Source organism: Macaca thibetana, chromosome 11 (genome assembly GCF_024542745.1).
Source record: "Macaca thibetana thibetana isolate TM-01 chromosome 11, ASM2454274v1, whole genome shotgun sequence".
Classification (NCBI taxonomy): Eukaryota; Metazoa; Chordata; class Mammalia; order Primates; family Cercopithecidae; genus Macaca; species Macaca thibetana.
In genome coordinates this window covers 120384422-120409479 of record NC_065588.1, presented here as the reverse complement: position 1 = coordinate 120409479, position 25058 = coordinate 120384422, and the positions used below count along the sequence as shown (strand labels likewise).

General features: G+C 43.9%; 2 protein-coding genes across 8 annotated transcripts in view; one reads left to right on the top strand and one right to left on the bottom strand.

The window, feature by feature from the left end:
* The window catches only part of CCDC92 (coiled-coil domain containing 92), a 299056-nt gene that overhangs the window by 227053 nt on the left and 46945 nt on the right, over positions 1 to 25058 (top strand). The gene's annotated exons all lie outside the window — the stretch shown is intronic.
* The window catches only part of ZNF664 (zinc finger protein 664), a 40122-nt gene that overhangs the window by 3920 nt on the left and 11144 nt on the right, over positions 1 to 25058 (bottom strand). For 2 of the 7 annotated variants that reach the window (XM_050748148.1, XM_050748150.1), the window contains exons 3-4: positions 23536 to 23631; positions 84 to 147 (exon numbers count right to left, since the gene is read on the bottom strand). The gene's annotated coding sequence lies outside the window, so the exon portion shown is untranslated. Of the gene's footprint in view, positions 1 to 83; positions 148 to 6608; positions 6666 to 23535; positions 23632 to 25058 lie in introns of all 7 variants that reach the window. The other 5 variants (XM_050748153.1, XM_050748152.1, XM_050748154.1 and 2 more) reach the window with 3 other exon arrangements.

Sequence of the window (25058 nt, the reverse complement as noted above, 5' to 3'; positions counted from 1 at the left end):
ATAAATTGAAAATGCTTCTATCCGGAAAACTGCTATTGATTCCAAAATTAATTTTATATAAATGTGACAGCAGTAACACAAACCTTTTTTGGTCTTGAGGAAGAAGCTCGCTTATCTTCCAGAGATGTGTCTCTTGGATTTGCAGGTCTGAAGGAGAGAATTTGTAGATATCATGCTCCTGTTTACAGTTCAAGTAAATAATCCAGTTACAACCACTCATTGTAATTATCTGAGCAACATCAAGGGGAACGTTATTGAAAGAGAAAAGAAATCCTCAAAAGACCTACATGTGAGTATGAAAACCAGCTGTCCTGTACAAAGGAACAACAATGAAAATGATCTCCACTTTGAACTTCAGAAGGTACAACATTGCTGCTTTTGGAGATAAAACATCATATGTGACTTGCCTTCTAATCTACAGAAAGAATAAGTACATGATGTGTTGGTATCAAATGTCATTCTCCTACTTGTCTTCAATGATTTCCTGATGTACTTAAAATAAAATCCCAATCCTTAACTCAAACACCTGACCTGCCCCTCTCCCCACTTCACTCCATGCTTCCTGCCTCTGGCTTTCTTTTTCAGCTCTCAAACACCCCAAGCGTTTCCTGCCTCGGGGCCTTTGTACATGCTGTTCCCAGCACTTAAACCACTCCCTCCCCTACTTTGTGCAGAGCTTTGTGGGTCAGCTGCCCTCCCCTACCTAAACAGGCCCCAGCTAGACTCTGTTTTCATCTCCTTTAATTCCTTTAAAGCCCACATGACTTGTAATTATCGTATTTGTTCCCTGGTTTTTAACCTGTCTCCTGTACTAGGATGTAAGTGCCATGAAGGAGGAACTGTGTGCGTTGCTCTCTGTTACAACCTGGCAATGAGAGGGGTTCAACGAATATTTTCTGAGAATCTATAGAGTACTTCAGGACACCCTCTGGCACCCACACACATGTCCTGCTTCATTCTGGTGGGGCAGATAAAGGTACATTTCTTAGTGCCTTATTTCCAGTCTTTTGATAGCCTCCAGAGGACAAAATACACAACAAACAGAATAAGGAGGAGATAAAAGAAGAAAATAAATCTCAAAATATTCACTCTGAAATCTTTTAAGGTTTAGGACTATGTTTTAGCAATCTTTTCATTTCTTTTATTCTATATGCAGTGACACTTTAAAATTAACTAAATGAAATCAATAGGTCTTCTTAAAATAACGCTTTTAAGATGTTCCATACAAAGAGAACATGCATGGGTGTCTGAGGAGATGTAATGTTAAAAACGTAAAATAAACTGGACTGCTTCTAGGTGAAAGTGTTATAATTACAAAATTCAATTAGGTACCCAAAATTTTGGCAAAAATGGTCATATATCTACAAAAATTATGTTTGCATCCATCCTTTGTCCTAGTAATAATTCTAGAATATATCCTAAAGACACATTGGTAAAAATAGGAAATGACTGATATACCCGGTTATTCACTGAGGCAGTATTTGGCAGCAAAACTGCAAGCAACCCAAGGCCATCGATAGGGAGCTAGCTGAATCAAGTATGGCACCTCCTCACAAGGCAAAAAGGAATGAGGACGGCACTGCGCACTGACACGGAGTGAACCCAGGTTACACTGTTAAAAAAAAAAAAAAAACCAAAAACCTAAGGTACACAATAGTATATGTTCTATGCTACCTTTTCTGCAAAAAAGGAAGGTAATATATAAAATAACACTGGCCTGGCACAGTGGCTCGTGCCTGTAATCCCAGCATGCCAGGAGGCCAAGGTGGGAGGATCACTTGAGGCCAGAAGTTTGAGACCAGCCTGGGCAACATAGGGAGACCCTGTCTCTACAAAAAAAATTAGGTTAAATTAAAAAGTTAGCCAGGCATGGTGGCACACATCCGTAGTCGCAGCTACTCAGGAGGCTGAGGCAGGAAGATGGCTTGCGCCTAGGAGTTCAAGGCTACAGTGAGCCAAGACTGTGCCACTGTACTCCAGCCTCAGCAACAGAGTAAGACCCTATCTTAAATAAAAAAATAAATAAGCATGGTGAAAGATAATCCAGAATTTAATGATTACTTATGGGAGAGAATACAGTTAAGACTTCTCTGAATATACTGTTATATAGTTCTGACTCTGGAAACATGCTTCTATAGTCAAAAAATAAAATTAAATGAATATTAAAATAAAATAAAGAGAATAAACCTATCATGTTGGTGACATAGCCACAAATGCCTTTTGAGCACAGTATACTGATTGTACATGCCTAGAACATATTCTTTTGACAAATAAGCTGCAAAGAAATCACACTTCTTTCAACAATTTAACTGTTACTGGTGTCTTTTAAAGTAGGTTAATACAAATAAGTAGTTTATGTTAAAGTGGTTAGCCAAGATTCAATGTAAGAAAAATTAGATTTAAGTATAAAGTTAAGAAAAAATTATGTAATATAAAATTTGACTTAGAGATATCAATTTGAATTCACTTTTTTGTTTTTCTTTTTAGCCATCACCAAAAAGACCTGGAAGCAATAAGAAGCGATAGCAATGAGCACACCTAGAGCCCCTTCCCTTAAATCCTCTCCCCACCATGAGGCAAGGGGTCCTTGGAGGAATGGCTGGGTTCAAAGCCAGAGTAGCACTTACAAAATGATCTTGGGACATCTTGTTATGCCAGAAAGCAGGAGGGCTGTGCCAAAGGAACACAGAGCCAATTATGCAACTGAGCATCAAAAGGAATAAGAAAGGCAATCGAGTGAGACACATTAAATATACAAACCCCAGGAGCTCATAATGACTGTAGGGAATGGGGAAGAAAGAGACAGGCAGGCAGAGAGATGGAAAGGCCTTGGCTAGACTCTGTTTTAGAGAGATGGAGAGACCCAAGGCACTGAAACAAAATTGGAATTAACTAGGGGCCCAACTTCTTACCCTGAAAATTGGTAATTAAAAGGAGAGAAGCATCTATCCTATTTCCTGTATGAACTCTCTTTCAAGACAAAGAAGCAACCAGCTAATATGTGCATACTCCTCATCAAACACCTGATTCAGACCATGATAAGCAATGGGTGAAAAAAGGGGCTGGAAGGCTGATCCGGGACTTGGCATTGCCAGAATCAGGTTGTCACCACCTGAAGCCAGGAATCGATCGATCTTAGCATGACTCAAAGAGGAACAACCAGACACGTCTGCCTCCTGCTGTGGTGCAATGGGAAGCACCCAGCACCCCCTGAACACATTCTTGCCAAAAGACTGAACCAAAACCTAATCAAGCCTCTGGAGCTAATTTTTAATGGAAAGAACTGCAGGGACAGAGCAACTACTAGGAAACAAGTAGCAAAATATCAAAAGGTGAGCCACTCTACAGGACAACTGGCCCCCCCCTTTTTTTTTTTTTGCAATAAGGACATGGGAAAAAAAAAAAAAAAGATGGTAAGGAGGGAGGAGTTGCTCTAAATGCAAAGAGACTTGAGACATAACAATCAGATATAATCGGAGGACCTTCTTTGGAATCTGAAGCAAACCAGCTGCTAAAAGGGGACAGTCAAGGAAATGTGATTAGGGGTATGAGATTACACTGTATGCTGTTAACTATGTGATCATGTCATTGTAGCTATGTAAACCAATGTCTACAGCCTTAGAGATGCACAGTGAAGAACAGGAATGACGGGACATGTCATCTGATATGTGTGATTTAAAATGCTTCAGCAAACCAAAAAAAAAAAAAAAAGGGAAAGTAAAAAAGAGCAGGCAAAGCAAATGTGGTAAAAATCATTGCAACCATTGAATCCAGGTGAGAGATAAATGACTAAAATATTCTACTCTAAAATATTCTATTGTAAAATATTATGTATGGTTGAAATCTTCATGATTAAAAAAAATGTGTGAATGCTGAGAAGATATTCCTTTCCTGCTCTTCTGGCAATGGCAAACTAATCCCAGGACCACCGCATAGAGGGGCAACTGTGACTGAAATGAATATAATCCCCGAAACAGCCCTCATTTCCCCAGTCAATCCTGAGCACAGGAGAATGCGCACAGGAAGAGGTCTCTGGACAGCAGGAGAAGGCAGTGGCGGCAGGGACAAGCAGAGGACAAAGGAAGCAGCACTGTGCTCTGCTCTTTCCCCCGCAAGCTAACCCCAGCAGGGGTGTCTTCCAGCACCCCCTCCAGGAATCAAGCTGCCACAGAGCATTCCTCCAGCCTAGCTTCAGCAGAGTCCAACTCTGCTCAGAAGGGCCATAGTTCAACACCAAGGTCCCTGACAGGGGAGTCTGACATGACCTCCCACTGGAGTTCCTCAGGAATCAGGCACTGCCATTCCTTCCAGATAAAGTCCTTGGACCTGTCTGTAAGTCTCACTGCACAGTGGGGGGATGAGAGGGGTAAGCTGCATTTTGTAGGAAAAGAAAGATAAAAGAAACTCTGGCAAATTTTCCATGTGACCAACCAAAGAACAGAAAGGCCAACACACAGAAAGGATCTCCAGTACAGACTCGCCTATCACAGACCCCGCCCAACTCTTCCACACAGATAGAGGCGACTATAAATCCAGAGGCAGATACAGGTTATGGAACCCCACAGAGGTCACAGATCCTGAATGCACCACGTTCCCAAGACTGTCTCTCACTCCAGACTCCCCCTATGTCTCATAATCAACGTCCTACTGGGGGTTTCAAGAGGACATCCCACGTGACTGCAAGCCCCTCTTTCTGACCTGAGGAGGAAGCCTGTCACTGCCAAGGACAAACTAAGAGCCTGCACCTGCGAGCTCAGGAATGCCCCCAGCATTCTGTGCACTCGACCCACACTGGAGGAGAACTCAAACAGCAAAATGACAGTGCAGCTGAAAACCAAGAAAATTAAAGCTTAAAATTTAGCCCATCTACCTCAAATCCTCACCTTCCATGAAAAGGAGCCTTTCCTCTCTCCCTGTAGTTTGTGATACCACAGAATACTGAATCAGTACTAATATCTCAGTACAATTAAAACTGAGGGCAACTAGCTTATAAAGAACTGATGCTGAGATTCAAGAAAGTCAAAAACTAAGCCTTAAATACAAGGAAACCATATCCTGAGAGAATACATGCTCTGGGCCACAGCATAAGAAAGGGGAACCTGAAGATGGGGGTACAGGACTAACAGGCTGGGAGAATGAAGTTGGTTTCCCTTGAGGGCTGCTCAGACCAAAAGTTCCTCACTCTAGTGGCAGAAGAGGCAAACCCGCTGCATGTAAGGGAGACTACCACTCCAATGTAGGGCCGAGGCTGCAGGAGTCGGCCACAGCAGCCCTAATGGGGTGATCAGAGCATCAGAGGAACGCCAACTATTTATGTGGAGGTAGAGGCTGGTGAGCTACAACCGATGTTCCACAAAGTGGACTCTGAACTGGATTATATTCAACACAGGCTGGATATGAAATAAAGACTAATCACCTTGATTGGGCAGGAGAGAAAAATCCAGTTACACTCCTAAAGGAATTAGCAGCCATTCAGCCTTGACATCAGACTATGTCCACAGTGTTCAGCCAGCAGATGCCGACTACTGAGCAGAAGGCCAAGTGCCTCATCTGTGCTGCTCTGCTCGAGGCTATGACTTCCATGCAAGAACTACAGAGGCACAGGGACCCAGCTGTCACCACCAACTGAGGAAGAGAATAGCGCCACCCAGCAACTAACATCCCACTGCCAGGCTGGTAAAGAAAGAGGTGTGCAGAAGGGCACACTGGTGCAGCGCCCAGTGCCAGGGAGGTACAGGATAACGTCTTGCGAGCACTTGGGGCTGGCATGGAGACAGCTTGTTGTGGGGATGGGCCAGTGATGTCTTTAGAAAGACAGGAGATGTGAGATGGAGGGCAGATGCTGTATGAATGAAGTTCAACCAAGAGAAGAGAACAGGAAAGACGGAACTTTAAAATGTATTCCCACTTAATCTTGGAACTTCAGGCCAACATATCACCTAACACTACTTTGCATCTATTTTCTTTTTATATAATGAGGATAATACAGACATGCTGGACTATCTGTCTCTCTCTCTCTCTCTCTCTCTCACACACACACACACACACACACACACACACACACATTTTATAAATTATCAATCAAAATGTGAAGTAACAAACTTTGGAAACTAAAAGATAGACAACTGTATTATATATTTACATCGTTTTCAAAAATGCTGACTGTATGTTAAGGTAAGACTGCCAGCACCCAGTATGTGACTTGTGGTCATTCAACAAAACCCAAATCAAGTAATAAACTGGCTTCTCGTGTGAACAAAAAAGTAGAGAGGGTGGACAAAATAAGAACAACAAAAACCTCACGGTTTATGAACCTGGGTTCAACCCCTGTGGTGACAGGCCCATAGGAGTACGTTTTGTTTTTTTCTCTACTTTTGAGTTCATTTGAAATTTTCCATAATAAAATGTAAGCCAGTAAGCCTTTGCTTAGAACAGTGGTCCCCAACCTTTTTGGCAGCAGGGACCAGTTTCATGGAAGACAATTTTTCCACAGACTGGGGGCAGGTGTGATGGTTTTGGGACGAATCAAGTGCATTACGCTTAAACTGTGCACTTTATTTCTGTTGTTATTACGTTGTAATATATAATGAAATAATTATACAACTTACCATCATGTAGAATCAGTGGGAGCCTGAGCTTGTTTTCCTGCAACTAGGTGGTCCCATCTGGAGGTGTTGGGAGACAGTAACAGATCATCAGGCACTAGATTCGCATAAGGAGCGGGCAACCTAGATCCCTCGCATGCACAGTTTACAACAGGGTTCACGCTCCTATGAGAATCTAATGCCTCCGCTGATCTGACAGGAGGTGGAGCTCAGGAGGTAATGCAAGCGATGAGGAGTGGCTATAAATAGATGAAGCTTCACTGGCTTGCCCACCACTCACCTCATGCTGTGTGGCCTTGGTTCCTAACAGACCATGGACCCGTAGCCATTCGTGGCCCAGAGGTTGGGGACCCCTGGCTTAGAAAATCCCTGTATGAACGACCTTAAGCCATCAGAAAGAATACAACGGTGTTCTAGATTACAGAGCTAAATAAACATTGCCTCCACCTCCACTGACAACACTAACCTATGCAAGTCCAGCCATATCATTATACGGCTCAACAGTTTTCACTCAGAAGTCTGTAAGCAATCTGTCCATCTTGAGTGAAACTCTAGCCTTTAACCAAAACATCCTATTCCAGCTTTCTGCTCTGTTAATCCTATGGAACCTTTTCTTTGCTCCCTCAGGACCTCCAGTCCTCTTTTAATCTTTGTCCTTTGTCTTTACTTCCTGGCTTCCATGCTGACTTGGGTCCTTTATGCCCTCCCTCCACCCAGGTTCACCTCTCTCTTCTGTCATCATTACTGTTTCCATGGCCACACTCTAGCTCTATCACCCCCAGAAACTGTGCTCCCTCCCAAATCTGTGTTGAGCAACCCATTCTTGGACACTGGGTGCTCCCTCCCCTTCCAGCTAACTGGCTCAAGGAACTTCATGCAGCAGACTTGCACCCAGTGGCCTGACCCTTTGTTCCCTGTCTGTTGTCCATAGCTTCTCTCTGCGCTCAGCAGAACTCTCTGGCCCCACCTACTCTCAGTGACACCGCACCTTACTCAAACCCAACTCTCCACCTATCCATGCAGGCACCCAAGTGGCTGAATAATGCCAGGTTTATTTAACTCATGACCATACATTTCAAATGGGCACTGGAGTGGCCCTTAATTCTTCCAAAAGTCTTCAGTACACACATTTTCCCAATACTTTAAATTGCTACTTCATCATTCCCCTTTCTCCTCAAATCTCCCATCTTCCCTCTGACTCCCTCACTCGTGGCTGATAACCTGCCAAGAGCCTGCTTCTGATTAAGACAACAGAAGCAGGCTGGGCACAGTGGCTCACGCCTATAATCCCGTCACTTTGGGAGGCCAAGGCAGGTGGATCACGATGTCAGGTGTTCGAGACCAGCCTGACCAACATGGTGAAACCCCGTTGCTACTAAAAATAGAAAAAGTAGCCGGGTATGGTGGCATGGGCCTGTAATCCCAGCTATTCCAGAGGCTAAGGCAGGAGAATCGCTTGAACCCGGGAGGCAGAGGTTGCAATGAGCCGAGATCATGCCACTGCACCCCAGCCTGGGCGACAGAGCGAGACTCTGTCTCAAAAAAAAAGAAGCAATTAGATGGCAAGCCCTTCATTTTCTCACTGCAAATCCACTAGGCCACCTGTATTCACACTTCCTACTACAACAGGGGGTGCCCTGTTGCTGGGAAAGACCAGCCCTTCCACTTGTGCCCATAAGTACACTTCCTGGGCCTTCTCCAAATGGGATCCTATAACTATTCCCTCTCGTTGCCACTGTCAATTCCATCCCAGCTATAGGACCATTCTCATACAAACATGTTCTGTATCTTCCTCCTTAAAATTGTTTTGGATCTCACAGCCCCACCCCTGCTATCCTCATGCTGTCCCCTGCCCCTGCAGGCAGGTTTCTTTCCCAACATGCCACTGAAAACATGTTTCTTTCCCAACATGTCCTGCCTCTGTCAGGACAGGGCCCCAAGACAGGGCTGGAAACACCTGCTTTCTTAGCTGGCCCGTCCCTGCCCCTCACTAGCCACTCCTTGTTTCTTTTACTGCTGACCTCTCTTCTGTTCAAATTCTAAATCCTGGGGTGCTTCAGGGTTCCTGCTTGGGACCACTTCTTTTCTGAATCTATACCCTCTAAGTAATCTCACCAGTCATCTGATCTAAAATACTCTCTTGATGTTGGCTCCCGGTTTTATCTCCAGCCCTGGACTGCTCCATGACCTCTGTTGAAAGGCACTATAACCACATTTCCAAACCAAATTTCCCCTCAAACTGTTCCTTCCTCACTCTTCCCCATCTGTGTCAAGCGCACCAACATCCATCCAGATGCATTGTCCTTAATTCTGCTTTCCTCCAGCACCACCAATGCAAATCACTGCACACTCTACCTCCTCTCCACAACATAACCCAGCCCTGCCCTCACATCTCTCCATGGCCACTACAAGCTCCACCCTGTGCAGGCCACGGTCACCTCCTGCCTGCAATATTTCAACAGCCTCTCAACCATGGGTCTCTCTGGCTTTCATTCTTGCTCCTCCACAACTGGACCTCTACCAGTAGTCACCCTCATCTTTTAAAAACATAAGTTAGAGAACGTCACTGCCCTGCTTAATCCTTCCATTGCTCTTTAGAACACACATCCTCTCGCTGGCTCACAAGCTGGAGGTGGCCCAGCCACCTCCTCTTTCCAACCTCACCTCCCGCACTCTCTGCAAACCACACACCAGCCTCCCTCATCTCCTTTCTAGTCTTCAAGCTTGCCAGCCTCATGTGCCCTCAGTACCTTCACATAAGCCCCCTGCCCAGCTTCTTCCTGGTCCTCAGGGAGCTGGCATCTACTCAACACCCAGGCCTCAGCACATGTGCTATATGCCCAGAAAGCAGCTCCTGGGCTTGTCAGTTTCAGCTGACTTACCTCTCTGCCCTCACACCTTTCTGATCACCTCTTTCTGCTTAATTTTTGTACAGAACATTACCACTTACTGCCTGGAATTATTGTGCTCATTTTTGCACATGCTTCCTTTGTTGTGCTCTTCTCCCTGCTCTCTTGAATGCAAGTTCCTTGATCAGCAGAAACTGCAGAGAATTTATGAATTTGTGAATCTCTGAAACTCCTACATCTCTCTGTCTCCCAGTCATTCAAGCACCAAATGTTTACTGAGTGTCTAACCTATGTCAGCCTCTGTGCCTTCAGCAGTGCAGAATCATAGCCAGTCCCTTCTCGAGTGCAAGCCACAGTCTAGTGGGGAGACAACATTCATCAAAGGTGTCCACAAGGAAATGTCAAATAAATCTATATGAAACGCTTCAAAGCAGCCCTGCACAGTGCTCTGAGCACCTCGGAATGGGCTGGAAGTGAGGTTGACCTGGTCAGGGGAGACCACTTTGAACTGATGGCTGAGCTCAGATCTAGAGGAGGCCTCTGCAGGGTGAAAAGAAGATACACGACCTGAGGGAAAGGCACGCGTGGAGGACCATGGTGAGGGGCAGGAGGCAAGCATGGGACAGAACAGGGCCAGCTGGGCTGGAGATGCTCAGTGCCAGACGAGAGGGGAGAAGCTAGGCATCATGATCTTTATGTTCATAGCAGTGGAAGCCTCCACAGTGGTTAGCTTTTGTCTTAAAATTTGGTAGTAACATCAGATTTCCACTTTAAATAGAAAACTGTAGCTAAAATACAGAAATTAATGAATGGGTAGAAAGCGAGAGCATCTGGGGGTAAACACGGTAGGGGATCATCTTAGTCATTTGGGTTGGAAACAATGATCAAAATCTGGACTAAAGCAATGGTGGAGATGAGAGAAAAATCCATTAGACTTGGTGACAGTTTCAATACAATGGGTGAGGGACAAGGAAATGCCAAGGATGACTCCTAGGTCTTTTACCTGAATAACTGGATAGAGATGGAGCCATTCAGTAAGACAGAAAACTCTAGAAAGACCAAGGTTTGAGGACAAAGATTGTGATTTCCATTTTAGACATGCTCGTGATATCCGAAAGTGGATGTCAAGGACAGCAGCTGGATGGATGGAACTGACACTGAGAAAAGAAATCAGGACTTTATAAGGTATACATGTGTGAGCCATTAACATTTAGATGGTAACTTAAACAGGGGGAGGGAATAACACTGCCTACCAAGAAAGGATGAAAAGGGAAGAGGGCCCTGGGACCTTACTATGGGAGACCAACATTTAATGACTCCGTTTGAAAGAAGCCAAGTAGAAGAGCACATACTGAATGATTCTGCTTACATAAAGTTGAAAAACAAGCAAATCAATTGATGCTGTTACGCAACAGAGGAGACAGAGGGGCTAATGACTGGAAAGATGTACGAGGGAATTTCTAGGGATTGTTGTCATGTGCTGTCTTTATCTGGGCATTGGTGCACACAGGTGTGCTCATCTCACAGCTGTGAAAATTCATCACACTGTAGCTCTATTTATAATCTGCATGTTAGACTTCAAGGAAAAGTTCAGGGAAGAAATAAAAATGAGACTGAGCTTTTCTTTTTTTATCTTGAATTCCAAGGAAAAGGAAAGACTGAAACTATGGGAGAGAAAAGAAATAACAGAAAGGGCCAATGGAGATGGGATCCAAAGCTCCACGAGAGGAATGAGCCCTGGAGAGGGGAAAGACGCGCCTCCGTGAACAGGTGAAGGCAGGAAGTGGTGTGTGTGTTTAAGTAGAAACTAAGAGTCCCTGGCTGCTAGGAAGCAGGAAGCAAGGTCATCTGCTGAGGAGAGGGCAATGGGGAGCCTGGAGGTTTGAGGAGAACAGGTGTGATGGTTTGAGGTGGTGTGAGATGGTTGTCTGGAGGGCAGGAGAATGGCATGACCTGGGAAACGTAGGGGGACTGCCAGCAGCACTGAGAGTGGGCATGGATTTGGCCCAGGGCTTAGTTCCTCAGGGACTGCATGGGGAAGGCAGATAGCTAAGTTTCTGCAAAACTGAGTTTTTGCCAAATGAGAATCATCAAAGGACAAACAGGCCTTCCTTCTAAAGGAAATCATCCCCTATCCCAATCCAAATCTCTACCTTCACATGCTGACAGAACTGTAGACCACCAAGGTCTTCACAGTGATACCCTCAGCTGGATCTTCCAAGCCTCAGGAACGCTTGTGTTACCTCACCCCAAGTTGCTATGTGGCTACTGCCCCCTTCGCCATGTTCAATCTATGTCTGACCTGCAACTAGCTCTGCTCTTGAAACCAAATGCCACACAGAGAAGGAAGAACCCATCAGAGAACTCCCTCTAATTTCAGTCAAACTATCATTGTACATGTGCTGCCCAACTCTAGCCCTTTCTTCCTTTTACAAATGGAAGAAGTGTCCATGTCCTACTTAAGATTCAGCCCAACACCACTCCTCTCTGGATGTCTGGACTGAGCTTTTCTTTTTTTATCTTGAATACATTATCTAAAATTTGGACTGCTGGCTCAGAAAAATCTAAAGTCATTTTCAAATAACTATACAATTACTTTGTCATAAAAGTCAAGTGAAAATTACCTCTTTTCTTATTTTTGAGACAACTGTTCTGATTTTAAGAAACCTATAAGTATCACAGACCTTTCTGGAGTATTATGAGTACAGGTCTTCCTATGAAGCACTAACTGTACATAATCCCCCTCTGCAATAGCAGACTCTGACAGTAAAATCAATTTCAACAGATCAAATTAATTTCCTACCCAGAACCAGAGCTATCAGAATGTGTGGTATATAATTTTGCCACTCAAAGGCATAAGGGCACACTTTCTGGGAAAGATAAAAGCGAAAAAGAACTGGGAAGATGACATGTCGGCCTCCACTCCCTACCAAAAATAACCACCACCAACTGCGATGAGTTGAGATGACCATGTGATTTATCTTCCCCACACGCATACAGCAGGCAATTGTGTCACAGGGGCTGGATAAGATTCTGTAAGAAAAATAATCAGGCCGGGCGCGGTGGCTCACGCCTGTAATCCCAGCACTTTGGGAGGCCGAGACGGGCGGATCACGAGGTCAGGAGATCGAGACCATCCTGGCTAACACGGTGAAACCCCGTCTCTACTAAAAAATACAAAAAACTAGCCGGGCGAGGTGGCGGGCGCCTATAGTCCCAGCTACTCGGGAGGCTGAGGCAGGAGAATGGCGTGAACCCGGGAGGCGGAGCTTGCAGTGAGCTGAGATCCGGCCACCGCACTCCAGCCTGGGTGACAGAGCGAGACTCCGTCTCAAAAAAAAAAAAAAAAAAAAAGAAAGATAATCAAAGGGCCCTGGCTCAGGAGACGATGCACTAGGCCAGTAATCTTAAAATATAAAAGATCCACATTAACTTCTTGGCCCCTTAATTAATGGGAAAGGTTTTATAGAAAGATCCCTATATCCCTAGTCCTCTAACACATGTTGATTATTTGACATAGATAAGTGACACAGAGAAGCCAACCCACCCTGACACAGACCTGGAAGAGAGCTGTTATTGAGGTAACAGTCCTGGAAGCTGACCTCTGAGGCATAGGGTCAGAGCTGCAGGCACACAGGCACATGTTCCACATTTATTTAGCACCCAGCATCTGTTGGGCAATAAGCTAGGCTCCGGAGGATCTGATGAACAAAACAGACGTGGCCTCTGCACTTATGTGGTTTACATTTGAGGAGGGGAAGGCGACGGTTCCAGCACATGTGAGCGGAGATTTGACAGAGGCATTACAGCTGATGAGCCAGGGGCATCCTAAGTAGTCTCAGCGTGGTAATGAAGATTTCTAGTTGACTCTGCTTTTAAGCGGAAACCCAAAGGACAAAGTGAAGTGGCCACATAAAGAAAAGGAGGGCATAGCATGTATACAGAGGTCATCAGATGCCAAGCCCCAGAAAGTGGAGTCCAGCAGGCAGAAACAGGAGTCATACAGCGGGGTCTTTCAGCCACAGAAACTCTTATCCGGAATGACCAAGGCAACTCTGTAGGATTTATTTTTGAAAAAATATAAGCATTACAGTTACAAGACACCCAGGAGATAGTAGTCCACCTATAAAGACCAACAGAGACTTACAGGTCTTCCTATGAAGTCCTGTAAGCTCAGGACTCTATCTTTTAAGAAAAACAGAAGGTATTTAAAGTTGGAACCCTGTGGAGAGTGTCACAGGTGCCAAGGACTGGGAAGGGCCCGATCCATAAACATACAAAGGGATAAAGTATAAGAAAGGCTTCTGTGGGGTATTAAAAAACAAAGTTGCACAGGAAATCAGCTCCTGAGATGGCTGATACACCCTGCACTTCTAGCAGGAACTTCTGACCTCAGGAGCCCTCCTGCAAATGTCACCTCCCATTCTGGAACAGGGAACACTCCTTGGCTCCAGCATTCGCTGTCCAATGCAGTTTCCCAAAACTGTATGATTTCATTTGAAGTCCTCACTTCACTTAACACGTGTTTTTTCCTTCAGACACCCACACTGTTTCTGAGCCTCCCTCCCAGAGTAGCCAAAAAAATAAATCAACAGCCAAATCCCCATGTTCTAATTGCAGTACCAAGTGCTGATACTCATTCCAGCACTAATTCGTCAATGTTGCGTCTGGATTAGCTAGAGCTCTGAGGAAGAAAGGCAAAAAGTATACTGGGTTAAATAGTGTCTCCCCAAAATTCATATCCACCCAGAACCTCAGGGTGTGACCTTATTTGGAAACAGGGTCTTTGCAGATGTAATTAAGATGACATCATAACATGTTAGTGTGAGCCCTAAATCCAATGCCTGGTATCCTTATAAAACAGAGGCGATGGAGATTCAGACACACACACACAGACGCGGAAAAAGGCCATGTGGGGATGGCTGCAGAGAGTGAAGTGATATGTCTACAAGCCAAGGAAGGCCAAAGACTAAGAGGCAAAGGATTCTCCCATAAAGCCTTCAGACGGAGCACGGCCCTGCTGCCACCTGAATCCAGAATTCCAGCCTCCAGAACTGTGAGACAATACATTTCTATTGTTTTAAGCCTCCCAGCTTGTGGTACTTTGATACAGCAGCCCAAGGAAACTACAAGAAGGATATGGCATGCTCTCAGTGACATTTTCCCATTACAGTCCTTACCTCCATCTGGGCTCTATGTACACAAGGGGCATTGTTTATTCTTTCGTGATGGTGAAGGAATGGTGTTTATTTCACACTTCACCCAAGCCCTTTTAGCTTTAAAAACCTGGAGTGATTTCACCTTTAATCACTTCCAAAAAAAGAAGTTGCATATTTCACTTATTTTTACTTAAGAGATTAAGAGATATTTCATAGGAAAAAAATCTTTATTTTTCCTTTCCTTTCCAATAGTTTTATTCTTTGCTTCTGCCTCCTAAGGAAACAAAAAAATCACAAACAGTATCTACAGCCTTCACCTCTGACACCAAAAAAGTGAATGACACATACATACTTCTGTGGCTGGCAGCCTGGGGAAGGGGTGAGCAGTGGCTTCACAATTACACCAACCAGAGTGAATGGGGGTTTTGTATATAATACATATAACATGGGGCACCCAGCCTACTTCAGTCCATCACACACAAGTGGGCTTTGTCCTGGTAATGCAGGAATGAGCTTCATTCCCTCCCTGGCCAGGCAATGAGGACAGAGCCCTGCAATCTAATTGGCCGCTGCAAAAGCTACCCATCAATTATAGAGCCCGCCCCCAACGACATTCTGTCCATTCTGTCTAATTTCCAGATGAACACTTTTCCCCATTCCTGCCTGCTCTCCTTGGGTTTCACACCTTAAATTTCCATTCTGTGAAAGTATCCTTTCCCATCACAGGCAAAGCTAAGAGATGTAAAGCCCTTCTTGAGGCCATGAAGCTCTTAACAGACACAGCTAAATTTGAGCTTGTTTTACAGAGCATTCTATCTCCAAAATCTTGAATCGCTATGCACCTCCAGCTCCCTGTGTCCATACACATTCTCCCTAATTTCCACCACTCATGCTCACACTCGGCCCACTTGAAGCAACCTTTTACCCCAAGAAGCAGCAGTTTTTGCCAACAAATTACACTGCAGCAGAAACACTTTGTAATTCAAGTTTCAGCTCTCCCACTTACTAACAGTGTGACCTCAAGCAAGTTGTTCAACCCTAAGACTCACTTCCTCAATACCTAGACTTGTATCTCTTAAGGTTGCTTTGAAATTACATAAGCCAATGCATACTTATTATAGTACTTAAGCTCAATACATACTATCGTTCTTCAGTGTACCCACCTGGTAAGCACAGGCAATGCGCACTGTTAACTGAAGGATGGCTTAGGAGCCTGGCAACAGGTCAGCCTTCCTGCTGAGCTTTCCTTTCCCTTTCCTAACTGCACCCTAACTTTCTGTTCAGGGATTACGTCTCCCTCTCTAGGCAGCAATAATGGGCCGCTAAATCAGGGTGCTCTTCTATCCTCCCTTGTGAAAGCCAAAATCCCCAGATCTTCCCTCTCACTACAGTGCCTGGTCCGGTCAGGGGGTAAGAAACAGACCTCAGTTCAGCCAGCCATTCTCTCCAGGTACTCTGAATTGTGAAGAGTCAAAGACGACATTAAAAATTAGAGTTCATTCACATGTGCTAGTGACAGCACCCAGGACACACATTTAAGCAGTTCCTACAACTATGACCCTCCAGCGCTACTGGGTTCCTCCATGTCCCCTTCCATTCTACAATTCACTTTTACCTTAAATTAGCTAGAGTCCATTTCTGTTGATTACCAAGGCAGCCCTAACTGATAAATAATTTTAGATAGTTACTACCCATCTCCGCCCACCTCCATTCTCCTTCTCCAAAGCCTGAGTGACTGTGATTAACATTCACATCATGTATTAAGGAACAAATGGAAAGAAAATTGGCTCTGGAAATTTGATTGCCAAAACTGAGCCATGAGGCAGCGTTATCAGCCTCACCTGGGAGCTTGTCAGACATCCAAAACCTCAGCCCCACCTTAGACCTACCAAATCAGCATTGCATTTTAGCAGGATCCCCAGGTCACACAAGTCTGTGAAGCACGGACTCAGAGGCTAAATGTGGTTCTTGGCAAGTGCCTGATGAGCCTCACACTTAATATGAAAATGTTCTTTGTCTGTAAACTATTTTTTTTTAAGCCTACTTGACTCACAGCTCTCCCCAGCAGAGGATGGGGCTTAGATGCACAACACCATGATGAAACACACAATGGGCCATGGCTCTATGCTCAACACCTCTCCCTACCACCCTCAGATCACGCCCTGAACTATCTGAGCACCAGCTTCTTGTCTGTAAAATGGGCTTGTCATCCCAACCTCCTCAGATTAGAGTATACAAATGCTACATTTTCATCAATTGCCTCTACTGTAACAGATGTTCCTTACCCCCTGGTTATGCTCCAGCTGAAACTCTTCCTGAATAAACTAGCTAAGCACCCACTGATCTAGATCCTCCTTCTCAACATGTTCTCACAATTTATAGTACAATTCCTGTTGATTAATGTTCATCTAGGTAGGCGCTCCATGAAGGCTCCAAATGACCAACATGTGGTTATCACGGGTAAAAGTTCTATTCAAAGTGTAAGAGAGACCAATGGATTTTAACATACCAGAGTACGAAAAGTTCATGAATATAGTTTCAGATTGCACGTTGCAACTAACCTGTAGGCATCTACCACTTGTCAAGTTTTGGTGTCATGTCACAGATAAAGCCACAATTATCTGAAAAGGCTACTAAAATCCCTTTTCCAACTATATTATCTATGCAAGGCCGGATTTCTTCATCTACTTCAACCAAAACAACATATTGCAAGAGACTGAATATAGAAGCAGATGTATTTTATTTAAACTCCATACATTTAAAGAGTTGCCAAAATGTAAATATTGCCACTCTTCCTACTAAATGTTTTCTGTTTCAGAAAATAGCTATTTTTCATAAAAATGTCATTTATGTTAGCATGTAATGAGTTTATCATTTTTAAATAAATAAGTATCTTTGTAAAATTTTAGTCTTCATTTCTATTACAATAAGTATCAAAGCCTGCAACCCACATAAACTTAAAAGTTCTCTGGAGTCCTTAAAAATGGTTTTTAAAGTGTAAGGAAGGCCAGACACAAAAAGGGGTTGAGAATCCATCTTAAACCCACTTTTTTTGAAGACTGAAAGTATGCAAACTGTAAGATGACTACTTATGTGTAGTCAGTAATTTTCATCATCAAACATTCCTCTTCCAGACATAAGAAAAACACTCCCTGAAAGTCCTCCAAAATAATTCTCAAGTTTTGTACGTGAGAGGACTGAGAGGTAAACACTACAAGAAAGAACTCTCCAAAGAGATGCTTTATGAAGGATTCAGAATGTATTCCATCTGGTATAATTCACTAAGGTATTCTTACAAGACCTTGGTATCTGGCTGGTGGGCCATGCATCTATCTGACACTGTTCTCGCTGACATCATGGATGCCCCCATTTATGTGGAGAAAGTATGTTCCCTCCAGCTTAGTTAGGAACTCTTCCTCAAAAATGATCGGGAAGTCCTAGAAATCAAAGCTATCAAATTCTAATTTGGCAAGTCTCAGCAGATAAAACAACTCCAAGGGAACCTCTGCTTAGCCTTTTTCCACAGGCCTTGGCACACACCCAAAAAATAAATAAAAGGAAAGGCTGTTTAGGTATCAGGACATACATACCGCCAAAGGAACCAGGCTAAGAGGGCATTTGTTCTGTTCAAGGCCACCACTCTCCGTAAGCCTCAGGTATTATGGCAGTCACTGGTAACTCACTGATTAGGACTATGGAATGTCAGATCTCTTCTATTTTGCTTCCACCATCATCAATAGTTCTGAAACTGAAGATTCTGGCTGCCCAGGGTAGATTCATGTCCCAAAGAGGCCCTTCACATTCCCCACTCTTGAAGAAGCCAGGGCTCTTTTTCCCATTACAGTGCCTGCATGTACCCTGGGCCACCTCAATGATAACAGGTCATAGTGAAGCCCCACCTTGTAGGGTCCTAGACCTCTTTCCTTGGCAATGGGCTTCGCCAAACCCTCTTAAGTGGCCACTAAGGCCTGTAGCTACTCAACTTCTCACACTTCATCTCCTCTGGCCGACAGCACCTCGGAAGGTCCAACTGCCAGGTCTTTTTTCTCAGGTGTGCTTATCACTCACAGAAGTGAACCTGGGTTTCTTTGTCTTTCCCGGCCAACTTCAGTTACTAGAGGCTGGAGGTGGTCAAAACTGAGAGGAGAAGAGTTTCACTCAGAGTAACCCAAGCACACCCATAATTCCCGGGTCTAAATCTCTGTGGTCAAATCCTCCACAACATAAAGCCCAGCCTCAGAAGATATTCCAGGTTCTGTTGACTCAAAGGCCTGTCAGTTCAGGCACCAATGTATTCTGCTGTAGTCACTGGAGTACACGCACTTCTGAAAAGTGGAATGACCTCTAAAAGTGGACTCCTCAAAAGAACATCAGTCTCTGCCTATTGGCTGTCATTCATGCAGCACCTTGGAAACACGCCCTGACAGGAATTCAAATGTGCCCTTACCTGTGGCTCAAGTAGCAGCCAGCATTTCCTGAACATGCTGTTAATAACCACAGCCTCTGTGATAATACGAACAACTTCCCCAAGGGTTCTGAAGTCAACTTTTGAGTTCTGTCAAAAGAAGTTTTAACTCTGAGCAGGATTCTCCAACTAAATTTAGGATATCAGCCAGGGTATACTGCTCTCCTTTCTAGAATGAGGGCGAACTTTAAAATCTGCTCCAGATTGAAAAGAGAGGATTTTACATCCCTTCTGATGCCTTCCTGTGCATAGCCCTGCCACCAGCTGGCTAGAAAAGCCTGTGATTCAGCTTGACTCCTGAGCACTAGTAGAGAAACCGACAACAGTCTTTCCAGACACTCCCAGTACCTTGTCTCCACCCTTAGACCATTTTCCTACTTGGTCCCCAGGCGTCTGGGCCCCTCGCCTCCTTCTCCTCTTTCCTTACTGCCCCCCACACTTCCTTATACCCTACACACCAAAGTTCTAGGTTCCCTGATTTCTCTCTCAAGAGACAAGTTCAATGGCTAATAATTTGGGCTCTGGGTTTTAAAGAGCTATAGGGAAGATATGCTTCATTTTGTCCTGCGGAAATTCGTCTTTGCATGACTTAGCCTAATAACTCCTAATGGAGAAAAGATAAAAGACAAAAGAAGCTGTGTCTGATTTTTCTTTAACAAGAAATTACCACAGACTATGAAATTAGGTCCAGAGAAGGGCAACAAAAGTTATTGAGGGAATGATGCCAAGTTTTCTCCTGAGTCTGAGAAGAAAATCTGAGAAGGCTAAGTGCATGTATTATCAGGGTGATCAAGGATGACACAGGCATCCATTCTGTAGCTTTCCTTCAGCCAAGTGCTCTCACAAAATGACCTCTGGAATGACATCACTGGGTGTACGCCTCTGCTCTGCCACCTGCTATGTGACTGTGGCTGATCTGACCAAGCTGCAAACGTATGGATAATAATGTCTACAACACTTTGCTGGGGTAATTAAAGAAGATAATAAATATGAAAGTACCTATCAAGAGTGCTCACAGCATAGCTGAGGCTAAATGAATGTTAGTTTCCTTATTTCCTTTATTTTAATTAGCACATAACACATTCATTCATTTGCCAAGAATGTCATTTCACAGGCAGAGGCTTCCAAACACCTGATGATCTAATCTCCCTGTAATTAGGGTTCTTCCTCCATTCAAGGTGAAACCCTGCCTTTATTCCTATGTGTCTGCTGCTCCCTGTTCCTACCTGTAACTTTTCCCTTCTTGACCCTCTAGTGACAGGATTGCTTTTTAAAAATATTACTTTAGTGAGATTTCCCCATGGTTTGCACTCCACTACTTTGTTTTCTGCTCTTCAATCCCATATACAGAAACGCCTGAGTAATGGGACACAATGATTAGCTTCAGTGATAGCCCCTACATGAACCCCACATACAAGGCCTAAGTTTATCTTATCTATCTAGTAAACGTGTAACATACACATGCACTAAGAACCATAATAATTTGGTGGGTAGAAAACTGGACTTGCAGCTCAAAAGGCCTAAGGTCAAAATCTTCACCTAATACTAAATAGCTGTCTGAAGTCACTGATTCTCACCAGCCTCAGTTTACTCAGCTATGAAACAGAGAGAAGTCCCACTGTGAGTCATGGAGATGCTCACTCTCACCCTCCACTCATGCCTCCTCAGGAACAAGGAACACTGATGAAGTAACAGAAAAAAATACAATTTCCTCAGGACACAATTAGGATACCTAGAGAGTCAATGCACAGAAAGAACAACAGAACATGAGAAAACCCACTTTCCTGCATACTCTGCCTTTTCCTTAACCTTCCCTTTGGCTGACTACTGGATTTGTCTTCCTCAAGGGACCAGCCTTTCACAATTGGCCAGGGGATTCTTTCTGCTCTGAGGTCAGGCAGGAACTAGTTGAAGGGAGGGAACACAAAAGGAAGCACAGAGGCTTAGTTCAGATTAGCTCTAATGCTCGTTTACTAAACTTGCTTCCTCTTTCCACTGTGGTAGTAAGACCTAAAGAGACAAAATTCATGCTCAGGCCCAGAAGAAAAGAAGAACAGACTGGAAAGCCCAAGCCACCCTCAAGAAGAGGCATAAGGAACACCTGAAGGTCACAGGAGTCCCAGTCTAGCCAACTAAAAGAAGAAGGAAGACAGGTTGGGCCCTGAAGAACAGGCAAAATGAAAAGTGGGTAATTAGCAAGACTGCCCTCAATGATGCTGGCAGTGCCAGTTGCCACAGTAGTTAGGGGATCAAAAGTTAGGGATTTGTAATTCTGACTATATTTGTACACATTTTTTAAAACTGTGGTAAAAAACACATAACATAAAATCTACCATCTTAACTATTTTAAGTGCACAGTTCAGTAGTATTACATATATACACACTGTTGTGAAACAGATCTCCAGAGCTTTTTCAACTTGCAACACAAACTCTGTCCCCATTCAACAACAACTCCACTTTTCTCTCTCCCCCAGCCCCAGTAACCACCATTCTACTTTCTTGACTCCATGAATGTGACTATTCTCAAGTACCTCAAGAGTCTGGCTATTTTTATACCTGGGTCACAATTCATAACATGTATGGTCTGGCAAACCAAAGCAAGCAGGGGAGAGAGATTTTGGAGTAGGCTCACTCAGGAAGCACAAAGTGCAAGAACAGGTGACCTCTTATAGCCAAAAATCAACAGAGATGATGAGAATCCTAAGAATAGATAGGATTTGGTCATTAGAATTCAGTATCTGCATGGATGGATAGAAATTTATTGCCACTTCACTCTCAGAGAGGGCCAGGGAATGGCCACAACAAATTATGCAGAACTCTGGCCTTCAGGCTTTTGATCTTGTAGGACTGGCACTGGAGGCTGATCCAGTGCCACTCTGAAAATGTAGCTTATTAATGGCTAATACCAAATCTGGCCAGTGGGCTCAGCAAACATCCCTAACTTCTAGGTACCCTAGATGGAAACGTACACAGGACTGAACTGAAAATACACAACACTTTATTATTAGCTGGGCCTGTGAATCCAATTCCCAATGCAGCATTCCATAACGTAGGTTGGATCACATAGAGAACTCCTTTTCCCTACATTAGTGGCAATCTTAAACTGACACCAAAGCACACACGGGTATGAAAAGGAATTCATATAATATTAGACATAACTCTTTGGTCTTACCACACATATTAAAGACTGGCCGAGGTTACCCAACTCAGCACAAGAGAGAATGCAGCCAGAAAGACAGAGAAGAGAGAACATTTGCCAAAATGCCAGGGTCCACTTGCCCCCACTTCTAAATATGTCAGTCACCTGGAAACCAATCCAGTACATGGGAAAAGAGAGAAAAGGAAGAGAGGTAGTCAGGACCTTTCTGTTGAGGGGCAGCCCCAGCCTTTCCACTCTAGCCATAGACAGCCAAGAAAAGATATCACACATCCACGTAGGCTTAGCCTTCTAACGACACACAGTCACTAGACCCACTAGGACAGAGGCCAACAAAATGTCCTTTACCTCCCACAGCCAATCCTCTTTGTTGCATGGGAAAGTGAAGTCTGGGAAGACAGAACCCCAGGGCCTGAGCAACCAGCCTCTGGCAGCAGGAGAAATGACAAGAAGCTCATTCCCCCAGAAGCCAGCAGCTATGAAGACAAAGGCTTTCCTTTCTATTGCTGCCCAGCTATGCATGGAAATAACATACAATTTTATGATGTCTGTGAATCAGAGATCTAGACTGTATGTTCGACTGGAGTATTCTGGATTTCAGCAATGACCAAATAAAGATAAACAAATACCTGTCCTATATATCTTGTCTTCTTGAGCTGAGTAAAGGAGGAGGAAAAAAAAATCTTTAAAAAAGAACGAATCCAAAGAGAAAACAAAGAAAAAAAATAGTTGTATTGGGAACACAATGACACTCAGAATCAAGTCTGCACAGATTGATGTGAAACCATAATCCTCAAGTAAGAAGATTTTCAGGAACTTATACTTAAGGAAAAAGCTACTCTTCAGGCGTTGGAGGAAAAAACACCAGAAATGTATAGAGCAAACAAGCTTTTAAAAAGTTTTGATAGCTCGGTGAGGATAGGAACAACAGAAGAAGAAGACAAAGAGTGGCATGAGATCTAGAATCCATGTAAGGCCTCCAAGATGGCAGAAGAAAATAGAACAAGTGAAACAAAGTTTTAATAACCAATAGTTCGCATGGAAAGAAGAAAATGAAGATCCTGAGGAGATGGACAAAAATGTTTCTGACATCTTTAGAGTAAGGAAGGTGGTCCAAGATCTGGGGAATTCAATGCCAGATAAAGGCGAGGTCAGGAAGAGCGTGAGACATGGAGAGCTGCTTCCTTATTAAGCCCCAAAGGGCACATGCTCAGAAAAAATTCTAGAGACAGCTTTGGCTTAAAATACTCAAGGGGGATTCTCCATCCAGGACAAATGGTGAAACAAGGGGAAAACTTACCACAATGACAGGATCAAAACCCCCAAGACATTCCAGAAGAACAGGCAGAGGCAGGGCCCACAGTGGCTGAAGGGCTACAAAGGCCTTAGGATCCTGCTGGATGGGAGAAATGCAGAGAGAAAAATGGGTTTATTTATAGAGAATTTAGGATCACAAAATGTTTTCATAAACTAGCTATTATAAATGTGGGGTACCAGCTCAGAAGACAGGACAGACCCATTTACATCTGGGATTTATAGAAATATATGGGATTCAAGGCATGGAGGCCCAAAGAAGCGATGAGCAAATCTGAGAAACCACAGAAAGGAAAATCCAGGCACTCTGCACAACTTCCCTCCAAGATATAGGTATCCCAGTATCACAACTAGCCTCGTGATGGGAACCTGATCCAAAATGAGTTTAAGGTTCATAGGTATAAGATAACTGACTCAGACTCGCTAAAATGCCAGGGAGTAAACAATCAATAGTGTTTCTTCACGGATTTTCCAGTCTCTCAGGGTGCTGAAGAAGCACAAACTGGAGTCAGACTGGGCGAGTTCTTGTCCTGGTCCTACTGCATACCTGCTATAGAAGCTTCACCTAAGAGGTTAAGAATGAGTTAATGGAGATAATAAAGGCCCCGATCTTATAAGGTAATTTAAGGATTAAATCAATTAATCCATGAGAATTACTTAAAACACTGCCTGGCAAATTTTAAGGGCTCAACAAAGCTATCATTATCATTATTTTATTTATTCCATCTACTACCTCCCCCCTTCTGCTATATTCTACAATTGTTCAGAGAAGTTTGGGTATAGATCTCAAGATCTAGCTTTAAGTTTGGGGAACTTCACTTTCCCTTGGGAGTTATGATATATTAAGGAACTTAGGTTCACACTGCTGCCGTATCTACATGTGGATGGGACATTTACATGTTTTTCTAGCTGTTGTCAATCTAGGGACAGTGCTGAATTACAGTATTCCTCTACGGCTCCCCAGAGCTTTAGGGGAAAGGATTACATGAAAGGCATGTGGTTAGAATGACCCAACTTGCTAATAACTATCCGAAGTTGCTATATCATTTTCAGCAGAAATCGCTAACATTAGAAATAGAGTCCTGTAGGCCGGGCGCGGTGGCTCAAGCCTGTAATCCCAGCACTTTGGGAGGCCGAGGCGGGTGGATCACAAGGTCAGGAGATCGAGACTATCCTGGCTAACATGGTGAAACCCCGTCTCTACTAAAAATACAAAAAAAAAAACTAGCCGGGCGTGGTGGCGGGCGCCTGTAGTCTCAGCTACTTGGGAGGCTGAGGCGGGAGAATGGCGTGAACCCGGGAGGCGGAGCTTGCAGTGAGCCGAGATCACGCCACTGCACTCCAGCCTGGGAGACACAGCGAGACTCCGTCTCAAAAAAAAAAAAAAAAAAAAAAAAAAAAAAAAAAAAAAAAAAAAAAAAAAAAAAAAAAAGAAATAGAGTCCTGTAGACTACGCCGAGTGGCTCTGCACTGTCAGAGACTGAATAAAACAGGAATAAAATGGAAAAG